The sequence below is a fragment of the Macrobrachium nipponense genome, chromosome 10 (assembly GCF_015104395.2).
Source record: "Macrobrachium nipponense isolate FS-2020 chromosome 10, ASM1510439v2, whole genome shotgun sequence".
NCBI classification, from domain to species: Eukaryota; Metazoa; Arthropoda; class Malacostraca; order Decapoda; family Palaemonidae; genus Macrobrachium; species Macrobrachium nipponense.
Window position 1 is genome coordinate 104,629,501 of NC_087204.1, and position 12,986 is coordinate 104,642,486.

Here is a 12,986-nt window from a genome sequence, read left to right on the forward strand (position 1 = left end):
AATTTAAACTCAAAAATTGATCTAACTTACCATATTCTAATCTTGAGAAATTAGAGTTTAATAACTAATCATACTATGCTAAAATATTTGGGGTAACCTGAATGCTAAATAGTTAGTTTTTCTGCTATGCAAAAATCACTACACAAAATCTCAAGATGTACAAATCAAATTACTGCTCTACTCAAAACTACGTCAGTAAAATCCTGAACTATTTTCAAAATTACTATGCATGCCACTATCTTGTACTACTAGTAGCTAATATTACTAGTATTTTCTACCAAAATAAACCGTCGCTCCCTTTAAAAACTGGAGTAATCACCAGCAGCCTGTCTTAACAGGCTCAATGTGGATTGTGTTGACTATTAACCATAACGTTACTACTGGTCACCTAGTGAACTACTAGGAACAAATGCCAAATGAGGTCGCACACGTTGAGTTCATATTTTAAGCTGGCATGATGCAACTATCAAAAGCAGCCAGTACAGCAGCAGCCCCTCGTCAGAGCTAAGCTTGAATGCATAAATGGCACTTGTTGCCTACCTGCCCTGATGGCGTGCAGGAGTACCAGACTGGAGTGCAGTAGTACCTGACTGGGGGTGGGGCACCTATTGGAGCAGGCACTGGCCCCCCCTGGGGCTGTGTTAGACTGCTGATCGAGGTTACCCACCCCACTACCACCAGACCAGTTATTTAACTCACTGGGCTGTGATGTAAGAGGCCCCATCTGGAAAAACCCCACCGTTCCAGGTAATCCTGGCTGGGTCATTGACTGTCCGTAGGCACCCGTATGAAAATGCCCCCACCCCAACCCCAACCTCCAATGGGGCCCCCCCCCAAGAGACTGACGGGAGGGAAGAAGCTGCTTGGAAGGGACGATGGAAACGGTTTGGAGCAGAGTGCTGGAATATACAGAACTCTACTTATCCTTAATCTTTAAAAACATTTCTTACATCAATAATGTGGTAAATGAATTTTTTTTTTAGAAAGAAATTAACAATATCTAGCTTTACAGTGCTATTGAATGAGAAAAACCATGTGGAATTATATATAAATAAACAAGAACTTTCAAGAACCTACAAGACATTTATATATTAAACAATTAAAAAATTACCAAATCCCATTACTTAGAAGCTAAATTTGTTAACATTAATTCTTGTTCACTTGTCCCTCTTACTTGAACAATTGCTGGATCATTGTGTAGGCCACCTGGAAGTGTTGGCTGCTTTGGAGTATCACATACTTCAATCTTTTTTATGTCTGTACCCCCCCCCCCCTCTGAAGATAATGTATTCATAGACTTCTCCCGAGCTGGGACTGGCATCTCTGTTGGCCGATCCTCCGTACCAAACGATCGGACTGAAAATGGAAAAAAAAAAAGTAATGTTCTTTAGTACCTGAAAAAATTGAAAACCTAGAATGTTAAAAAATGTATTTGAAGTATCTGGTTAAAAACACTTACTTTCAAAAGGCATTATTGAAGGAAACCTATCAAAAATATACTAAAATAATGCTCCTGGGCAGATACAAAATGAAAAGCAAGAGTAAAGTTTTTCTCTTATTTTTACATTCATTATAAAATTAAATAATTATATCAGAAAGACAGTACAGTTACAGTAATAGCACAATTTGGGTTGCATACTGGGGGTCTCTGGAGAGATGAATAACTAAGCAAAAGGTATTGCAATACAGCACATCATCTAAAGGGGACTAAAGAATAAAATTTATATATATTGTACAGTATTAGTCTGAAAATAGCATCTCGGATAATGTTACAATCTAAGGATGAAGTCAACTTTTTGTGATAATAGTATATCTAATAAAGAATAAAATAAAAAAGTCAATTTAGGAATTATTAATGGCAAAACTTAGAAGAGTAAACCTAAAAATACAAAACGTCAAGAAAAGTTATACATTAGTTATAGATTATTTCTGCAGTCTGGGACAAGCCAGCTTCATTGAGGCATACGCGCAAGCTTAATTGCTTTTTCAATCCTAACCGTAAGTCTCATTTATTCAAGAACTAAATGTACGTAAATGAATTAGCTGTAAACTATTTGACAATTCATTGGTTCAATAATGGCAAAATCTCCTGTAGCTTTTTATTGTTTAAAGGATAATTCTCCAAGACATCAATTCCTATGCTCAGGCAAGTATCGTAACACCTGGTTGGGTAACTGTGCCTATGACTTAGCTAACCCGCCAAGTTTAATTTATGGGCTTAAACCACATTCACCTGGATTTACTCTCAAATATGCAAGAACTTATTTAATGCAGTATGTAATTTAATTCGCCATCAGTTCCAAGTCTTAAACAAAGGTCAGTTATATGAAAACAGTTCAGGAAGTTTCAGGGCATGTGTATTGTATGATTACATCCCTATATCCTCATACCATAAATGTTAATTTAACTTGACCAAGAGAAAAACCAAGCTCTATGTCGTGTTGCAGTTTATTACAAAAGTATATCTTTTAACCATTTTGAACACATTCAGACTTAAGTAACCAACAACTTCACACCAGTATACTGTAATGGATTACATTCATAAATGAGGAATTCTCTTTCTGATAGGGAAACCTACACACTTTACGAGCGACTTAACATCCATGCAATCTACCTATATAGTCCTGTACTCTAATATTAAACTGTACATCACTGTACATTTACCTAACACTGGATATCAGTCCCTTCTAGCACCAGCATATGTAAATAACTATCCAGCATATGTAAATGACTATCCATTTACAAGACATAATAGGGTACTTCCATATTTTAGTACTACAACTATTCCTCAACCATTATTGTAACAGGGTGGTGCAATAGGGCAATATATTTTACTAGAACTATACCTACAAACAATCTTGCAACAGGGTGGTGCAATTTTAAGCAGTACATAAATTTTCCATATATATACACAATTTTCTGTGGTGTAAAAAAGAAAAAAAAATTAAACAAGATCTGTCACCTTTGGAGGAGCTCAGAACACCCAATGGAATGATAGTTGTTCTTGCAAGAAGTTTTAATTCAACATTTTAAACTATTGCAGGCATTTCACACATCCAAAGACTCTGATGGTCTTTTGTGGGAACATTCCCCAGAAGAAAAAGTTAAGCAACCGATTTACGTTACAATATTTGCATACATTATATTTTGCATAGAATTTAAATGCCTACTGCCACCAACTACACGTAGGCTAACTAAATTATTACTTTAGTATCCTCGACACACAGCTGGGTAATACATCGCCTGAAACTATGCCTAGACCTAATAGCCTAACCAAAGATGGACTATATTAGTAATAAAGCCCATAGAAAACCTAGCATGAGATTACTTAAAACCCTAGGGGTTTCTGCAGATGAAACATTTATGCCAAATAGGACTTGGAAAACTTCAATCTCCCAACCCTTTACCTAGACTACTACCTCCATAATGATCTCCTGTGGTACCTGGCATTAATTTTTAATTATGATAAGTGTTGAGTTTAACTTCTTTGTAGGTCACTAATATATTTTATTCGTTCAGTTAAACTTAGCCAGAGCATGTTGCTGTGCTGATAAAAATGCAAAAGACAGTTTATTGATATTTTTCAGACAGATAAGATTAGATAAATTAACAGAGATAACAGGAAACTTAATCCCCCCCCCCCAAAACCCCCCCCCTTTCCTGAGGGGTTGGCACTAAACAAGGTGCATACCCCAAATTGCTTTGCCATATATATATAGCCTACTACCAGCCCCTTGAATGAACATGGGACTATAGATCTCTCAGTATCATCTCCATACTGCATAACGTCTAGTTGACCCATGCCTATATGCGGTTCTGAATTTGCGACTTCACCTATTCGCAGATTTTTACTTTGAATATATATCCACAGTATTCATAGAATTTTCATCAAGAAAATAATCAACATTTTCTGTATTTTCACAAGTTAATAAACATTACACAATAAAACTATTAAATTAGTCAAGTACAAGCATTTTTAGAGGAATTTTTGGGGTTTTAACAATCAAAATAGGCTTCTATAAACATTTTTAGGGGCGTCATATATTTGCGATTTTAACTATATGCGGGGGGTTGTGGTGTCACAAGCATCTTCCCACAAGCATCACGTTAGCCTAGACTACAGCAGAAAATTTAACTCTGATGATGGCAGTTTAACCAGTGTTTTTATATAAACGTTAGATGATGGGGACTGTTTAACCAGTTTTTATTTAAAATTCAGAAAATCTTCCATTACTAGTTTTCTGCTCAGACACTCATGGCTTTGGCCCTCACTTAGTCTATCAACTTGCCCTATGGTACATTCCCTCCCAAATATGCTACCATAAGGTAGCTTATCTGTTTCATGAAATATAGTACCATAAATAGAAGCTAATAATTGTTCCCGAGTACGGTACCATAAGTCACTAACAATCGTTCTTGAATACTGTACCATAAGTAGATGCTAATGCAAAGTTTTTATACATTACCTTTAAGTAACTTGTGCTTATTAGAACAATACTAGGATATTACCAAAAGTAAAATACTAATTATATATTCATAGTCACAGCCTATATAACAATATGGTAAGTAGATGCTACTAATTATTCTTGAATATATAGTATACCATAAATAAACTTGTTCTTATTATAACTGTTCCTGAATTATGTTTACCATAAAGTAAATACTAATAAATGTTCTTTTTAAATACGGTACCATGGCGTAAGTAAACTTATGCTCATCACAAATGAATAAATATGGCACCTAAAGTAAACTTGACAGGCCTTTATACCTAGCTGTTCTTGCAAAATGGTACCATAAGTAAATTTAAGCTTATTATAACTGTTCTCTAAAAAGGTACCATAAGCCAATGCGGTAAATGCTAATACCTTACTGTTCTTGAATATAATACCCTAATTAAACTAAATGATCACTATAAGTGAATAATGTATCACAATATGTAGAGTATATGCTCAATGTAACCATTACAAATACTCGTTACGACTAGGCTAGATCGTCTCAAGACTATAAAATTGGTTTTTGTTGGCACGATATGCAGTGGTTATTCAGCAACGGGACCAGTGGCTTTACGCGACTTCCAAACCACATCTATAAAACAAAATTGGTAGCTAGGCCCATTGATTTGTACACTGATTAGCCTTAGGGTAACAAAAATAACTAGAAGACTAAGGAAATGACAAACAATTATTCGGGGCATTAAAAATCATGCAGGACAGGCAGGAACTGGTGTCGACGCCCTGCATTACTGCGAATTACTCAAATTAACTTCAAAGTAGGCCTATGCTTTTTATTAGGACTTTGCTAAAAAACTGCTTAAGAGGAAAGCCCATGGTCAGGGTCAGGACCCAATGACCTCTGTTGATAATTACTTTGTATCCCCTACTCCCCCAAAAATCAAAGCCTAGGCCTATAATAATAAAACTTGACAGTTGGCCTAAGGCTAGGGAGGGGGGCGTAACAAGGCCTAGGTCCATTTCCCGAATAGGTAGTAGTAGGCCTAAACTTAGACCTGATAAAATAAAATTTTTATAGCCTGGCTTTATGATTGCGTAAAACAAATATCCTTGATCGAATTTAATATAAATTACGGTCGGCCATAGTTTTTTTACTGGTAGAATGGTCCAAAGACTTCAGTTAGGCCTATCTCCGCTAAGCGGGTTTAGCGTAGCGTATGCCTATCGGAATGACAAAGAAAATAGAAAAATTAGCGTTTAATTCCAATTTCTCTTCGTTATTAAATGGCGGTCTTCGACTGAAAAATGCAGGAAAGAGGGAGGGACGTGAATAATCTACGTCTGACGAATTTCGACGATGTTTTCGACGTCATTCGGAAAAACCGAGAGAGAGAAAGAGGGGGACGGAGAGGGAGTGAGTGTGAGAGGCTACCTCCTACATCAGCAAAAAGCCCAAAAATAAAAACGAGCGACGAAAACGATTAAAAAAATAGGAATAATTAAGGAAGCGGTCATCCATAAAATCGAAAATAAAATCATAAAATTGCAAGGAGGGGGAGGCAGGAGTAGGAAGGAAAGGCTTTGGCTTTTCGCCCGACCCTTTGACACTTGGCTGGCTAAGCCCAAGCAGCGTCTTGTAAACAAACAAAACTCACCCTTGGCCAAAGCGATAATCGACTCTTGAGCGTCGATCGTGTATAAAATCCCTTCATACGGGATTTTTTTCCGATTTTCGAGATGAGGCTAAATTTTTTGTTTTACTGCCCAGAACGGGATCCCGCCCACTCATGGTGGCGGCACTCGGATAGCACAAACAAGCGTCGATGTCTCAACGATATTTGCTACGATTTGAACAGATCTCCAGTCATTGTGTACCGACGAAGGTTACCGGTCTGTGACGTCACGGGTCAAGCACCGGAGGAGCGGAATATTTTGACGATATTTTCGATTTTGACCGCGAAAATTTAACTCAGTCAAAATATATTTCACGTATTTAAGATCTAATTCGCTTCTCCAGCAACGGAAATGAAGGAATTGCACCGCCGCGTGCTTTGCAAAGTCTTCTATGCACTTCAACATCCACCACAGTCATCCCTGAAGTTCCAATATTTTTCCTCTTTTTTAGAAAGTTGATGAATATGTGAAATATTTTCGTATAATTTTTCCATTTCTGTTGTCAGGAAAATATACAGTATTCACTCGATAAAATTCATGACGATAATAGGAAGGATTACTAATTTCTAATTAACTTTCTTGACAAAATTTCCATTGTAAGCAACAAACACTTTTTAAGATACATCGGAATGAATTTTCAAATAATTTAGTTGTTATGGAATTATATATATACGAAAATAAACTGCTTCATGTCATCTGAAGAAATCCTTCTTAAGATTTTCAACGAAACAGCTGACATTTTTCTCGATACACATGACAAGAGTAATCGAAAAAATTATACTTTCACCCATTTTCAGCGTATATTTAACGCCAGAGGTCCATTTATTCCCTTGGAAAATACCATGCAGAACACGAGGGTGTTCATAGTTTAAAAACATCAAGTCCATGGGCGTCGTACGTCATGAAATATGAGTACTTTGTGCACTGGCAATCATCTCCATAACTGACGGGGACGATTACTTTTGCCCTACGACGATTGCGTATTGCTCATTGAGAGGGATGGCAGCGACGGCAACCCGAATAGCTCGATCTGGACTTTTAAAGCTTCCAGCCTCTGGGATTAATGTCCAGGTGAGTAATTCGGTCGATTTTGTGCTGATTTGTGGTTTGTCCGCTCCGTGCGTTAAAATCTTTGGGGAAGTTTTGGTGCGAAGGGGAAGGAAAAAGAGACGGTTTCGTTAACCCGGCCGCTAAGGTACAGTCCTATCAGGTAGTTTTGGGTTGGACTCGATAATACTTTATTATTTTCTAAGTCATTTTTATACTAAAATGGGGCTAAGGCAGCTTAGGAATTAATTATACTTGTAACGTATTTTGTGTTTATATAAGCCAATTTATACCAGGCGTTTATTAAGGTTACAAACTCCTTTAGGTGACTGGTTACCTAACTTCGGTTGCAGGCTACCTACCTAGCCTAATTGCATAGGGTACGTAATACTGCAGTAACCTAATTTATTTACCTATATAAGTTAAAAAGTCTTCGTCATTGCTTATATATTAAGACAAGAGCTTCATTTAATTATGAAACGGGTCATCAGGCAAGTTAGAATTATATTTTTTTACTGTTAACTTTCGTAATTAGGCTACCACCTTACCATTGGTTAACATAGTACTCCAGACCGGGTTAAGGGTTTAAGAAATGGTGCTCGAGTTATATGGATAAAGATGGGAATGCAGCTCTAATTTACTTGATGTCTGTCATATTCACAATCAGAGACTGAGGTGTCATCTTCTTAGAACTTGGAAGGGTTGTTCAACCTACCATAGGTCATAACCCCCTCTACACAAGAATTTTACTTTTTTTTTTTTTTTTTTTTTTTTTTTGTGCCACTATGCTGTCTTAAGAATTTTGGTAAGTACCTGTCATTGCGTACCTTTAGCAAAAGAATAAAATGACAGTTGAGGAGGGATGTTTGGGGTAGCTAGGATATCTGGAGGACGTTGCGACAGGATTTGGGTCTGCGAAAAGTTCTTGAAAATGTAACTGTGCTACCTAATGTACCTTTTCATTACCTAGTAGTTATTTTGTGGGTGCATTTAAAACCACATGAGAAATAGTATTTTGGACCTTGTCCTTATGTGAGGTGAATGTAGGTCGATGAGTACTACCTAGTACCCAAGTACCCATTTGAATATTCGGACTTGAGCTTAGTTGCAACCTAAACTTCTAACCTATGCATTCCCTACCAAACCCTAACTTTTCTACTAACATAGGGTAAAACATCACAGCAGGCCAAACAGGCCACCTACAATCAACGCTTGCCACCCTCTGAAAAAGTACATTATAACGCGTCCTGACACCGGAGATGGGCATCAGTCGCGACTTGTTGGTGAGAAACGGAGCTAAAGACCTCTACTCTCCTTTTAATTGAAGTAGTATTTTCTCCAAAGTTAGAAATTAAGGCCAAATTTTAAGATTTAAACAGAGGGTAGTGAAAAGGGTGGCTACGGCAAGTGGAAATCTCACCAAAACGCTTAGAAATTATACTTACAACTGAAAATGTTTCGAAGATTGACGCCATCTTGATGTTTACGGAGTCGCTTGTGTCCAACAAACTTCCCATTTCCTGTGCTAAATCTGCACACCACTTGTACCCATAGACGCTGGGCACTTTCATCACAACAATCGTAAACCAACCCTCTTACCAGCACTTATTCAAGGGGACTACGGCATTCTTTGCGGCATTTTGCGCTCTTCAATTGTTTATCAGTGTTGTCAATTGGTGTGTTTACACCCTCCAAACTAGGTATAAGACTTACACAAAACCGGGGAAATAAGTGAAATTAGCGTATCTATTTGTATTATATATACGTACATATTACAGCAATTTTATCATTACTGCATTACAGACAACTAGAATTTATCGAAACGGTTTGTAAATGCATCGGCGTATGTGTGACGCTCCACTAGATTGGCAACGATGAGTCATTTTTCCTCACGTCGTCTGCTCGTAAAGTATCATCCGAAGAAAACATTTGTAATTTTGGGGGGTTAATTTGGTTGCAAAAAAGGGATAATAGACATGAATTAAATAAACATTTTGAAGTAAAGTTAAACTAAATATTGAGTAAAGTAAACAATTAAGGGAATAAAGCTTTGCATCTCATAATCAAGTGTTGTCGTCTGCTGCTCGTACTGTGTTTGCGGAGTGAGTGCTTAGGAACCAGGAAACCACAGCGTGGTTCAAGTGCACTGTGGAGTGAATTAAGACCAAAATGTGTATAATTACAATCAAATAAGCACTGTGGAGTTTCAGTTGTGATGGCAGTAAGGATAAAACCACCGATTACAAGGTAAGAATGAATTTCAGTTCCAACCATAAACCCCGGGAATAACAAGTTTCATACTTTCACTAATATAGGCAACAAAATGTTGTTTTATTGTGCTGATTACAACTGCAATCTTGAGTAAGATCAATAAACGTTACATATACGCTAACATTGTTCAAATGAGTGCTGGGAAGGCTGGGGAAAGATGGTGGCCGTCACTGATGAGAACCGTCCATGCAAAACGTAGCCGCCATATTGGATTTCAAAACTGCCTTGAAAACATATTTTACGAAGAGCTCACATGCTTATTTTAGTTCGTATGGGGCTTTCATATATCACATGTTGACGAAACTTCAGTCTTTTAAATGGTATGCTTAGAGTTGCAATTGTATTCTTGTTTCCACACCAATTAAATATCGAGTGAATAAGACCCGTCCACCGTGATGAGGTTGGCCTGCCGTGGTATTCTACCCTAGTAGATATATAGCGTTTGATTTATAAGACTTTGGGTCCAGTGTTCTACATTTCATCACAGCTAAGAGGTTTCTGTTGGACAACTGGCCTGGCTTTCTGTACAACTTTATTGAGGACAACTTAAAGTGCTTGAAGATATAGCTATATTTGAAGCATACAGTATTTTAGTTGGGGAATCAACTGACTGGACTAGCTTGATCCAGTTTTGGCCGCGTGTGGATCCACCTCCTAAAAAGTACTTTGACACGTTCCTGACACCGGAGATGGGCACTAGGGTAAAATATCACAGCAGGCCACCTACAATCAACGCTAGCCACCCTCCGAAAAAGTACATTATAACTCGTCCTGACACCGGGAGATGGGCATCAGTCGCGACTTCTTTGTTGTGTGTAAAAACGGAGCTAAAGACCTCTACTCTCCTTTCGAAGTAAGTATTTTCTCCAAAGTTAGAAATTAAGGCCGAAATTTTAAGATTTAAACAGAGGGTTACTGAAAACTGGGTGCTACGGCAGTGGAAATCTCACCAAACGCTTTAGAAATTTTACTTACAACTAAAAATGTTTTCGAAGATTGACGCTATCTTGATGTTTACGGAGTCGCTTTTTTTTTTTTTTTTTGTTGTCAACAAACTTCCCATTTCATGTGCTAAATCTGCACACCACTTGTACCCATAGACGCTGGGGCACTTTCATCACAACAATCGTAAACCCACCTCTTACCAGCACTTATTCGTACTTATTCAAGGGGACTACGGCATTCTTTGCGGCGTTTTGCGCTCTTCAATTGTTTATCAGTGTTGTCAATTGGTATGTGTTTACCCTCAAACTAGGTATAAGACTTACACAAAACCGGGGAAATAGTTGAAATTATCGTATCTATTTGTAGTATATATACATATTGAGCAATTTTATCATACTGCATTACTATGACAACTAGAATTCATCGAAACAGTTTGTAAATGCATCGGCGTATGTGACGCTCCACTAGATTGGCAACGATGAGCCATTTTTTCCTCACGTCGTCTGCTCGTAAGTATACATCCGAAACATTTGTAATTTTTGGGGTTAATTTGGTTGCAAAAAAGGGATAATGGACATGAATTAAATAAACATTTTGAAGTAGAGTTAAACTAAATATTGAGTAAAGTAAACAATTAAGGAATAAAGCTTTGCATCTCATAATCAGTGTTGTCGTCTGCTGCTCGTAACTTTGTTTACGGAGTGAGTGCTTAGGAAACACGAACAGCAATGTGGTTCGAGTGCACTGTGGAGTGAATTAAGACCAAAATGTGTATAATTAACAATCAAATAAGCGCTGTGGAGTTTCAGTTGTGATGGCAGTAAGGATAATACCACTGATTACAAGGTAAGAATGAATTCAGTTCCAACCATAACCCCGGGAATAACAAGTTTCATACTTTCACTAATATAGGCAACAAAATGTTGTTTTTATACATTCAACTTCCCTGCCAGATATATACTTAGCTATAGACTCCGTCGTCTCCGACAGAATTTCAAATTTCGCGGCACACGCTACAGGTAGGTCAGGTGATCTACCGCCCTGCCCTGGGTGGCAGGCTAGGAAACCATCCCCGTTTTCTAATCAGAATTCTTCTGTCGCCCGGACCATCAACATTGTTGTTGGGCCTCTCGATTGGTTTCTTTTTTCACCGGCAATTGATCTTCTTGACCGACTTTTGGTGACGTATCTGGATTGTTGGATTGGCATACGCTTTTTGTGGACTGTTTTGTGGACTTGATTTGGAATTTTCTTTAAATAATGCTCTGGACTCTGGTATGGTTGTGAGACTTGTGTGAATGTAGGCTGTAAGGTAAGGTTGCCGAAAAAGCTTCGGTAGACCCTCACACGGTATGCAGAGGTCAGGGAGGGGTATGAACTGTTCTTTTTTACTAGTACTTGTAGGAATGTGAGAACTTGAGTGAGAACGAATGGAAGAATCTAACTAATTATTTAAAAAAGTTAGAAGAGAAAGAGTGAGGAAGGCTTCTCATAGAAGTTTAAGTAGTTCTAGATCTGAACTAATTCCAAGCTTGGGATCTTCCCAAGGGTAAAGTATTGCTACTTCTCCTTCCATTGCAGCCCCTTCTCCTATTGCAGAACCTGTAGATCCAGCAAAAGACTTGCGGATCTAAAAGCAGCCTTCAAGTTGATGGAAAAACAAAATGGCTGCCATACAAAGGTAAGGCTAGTGATTTTTTCAGTGGACAGTGATATGAGTGTCCCCAGTGTAAGTGGAGGGGGCATCTGGTCGGGGTCTCAGCAACGCTCCTAGGTCTAGACCTCTTCCAAGCTCACATGCCCAGAGGAGAAGGAATGTCGAAAGCCGAAAGGAGGTTGTGGAGAATCCCCACTGATCAGTCCCTTCGGCGGTTTCTGTGACACCCCAGAACTGCCAAGGACCGCTATTGTAAAAAGCGTCCTACGTGAGTGTTTTTCGTCGTCGGGATCTTCATCACCGAGAACGTGATTGGAGAGATTCAGATCGATCTCGGCCTCTCAAAGAGAGTTGGAAGGCTCCGAATATTGACTCGAGCCCTGAAAACTTCCCTGAGGAGTCTCCATCGGGAGTGAAGAAGGCAAGAAGAGCCATTCTTTCAACCAGAGTGAGAAGGAGGCAGGAGGTGGAGGCTATGGACTCCTCCCCTCCTCCTTCCCCTCCTCCCGAAGAGGATAAAGAGGAGGCTACAAAGAGGTTCATGATGGCGATGCAGGAACAGATTTCGTCGTTTGTAGGAGTCCTGTCAAAGGAGCCTCCTAGAAGGAAAGACACTTCCCTTCCTATAAAAGATCCTCCAGACGTATGGAGGTATCTGCCTCCAGGATCGATACTCCTACTCGAGGTGAGGTTTCGGTACGAACCTGGATGAACCGATCAGACGTCTGGCACCGGCCAGGAGTGAGGAGTCACCCAGGAGGCAGGAGCCAAGAGCCAGGAGTGAGGAGTCAACCAGGAGGCAGGAGCCCAGAGCCAGGAGTGTAGAGGCATCCAGGCAAGAGGCAGGAGCCAGGAGGCAAGAGGCAGGAGGCAGGAGCCAAGAGGCAGGAGCCAGGAGCCAAGAGGCAGGAGTCAGGAGGCAGGAGTCCGGAGTCCGGAGT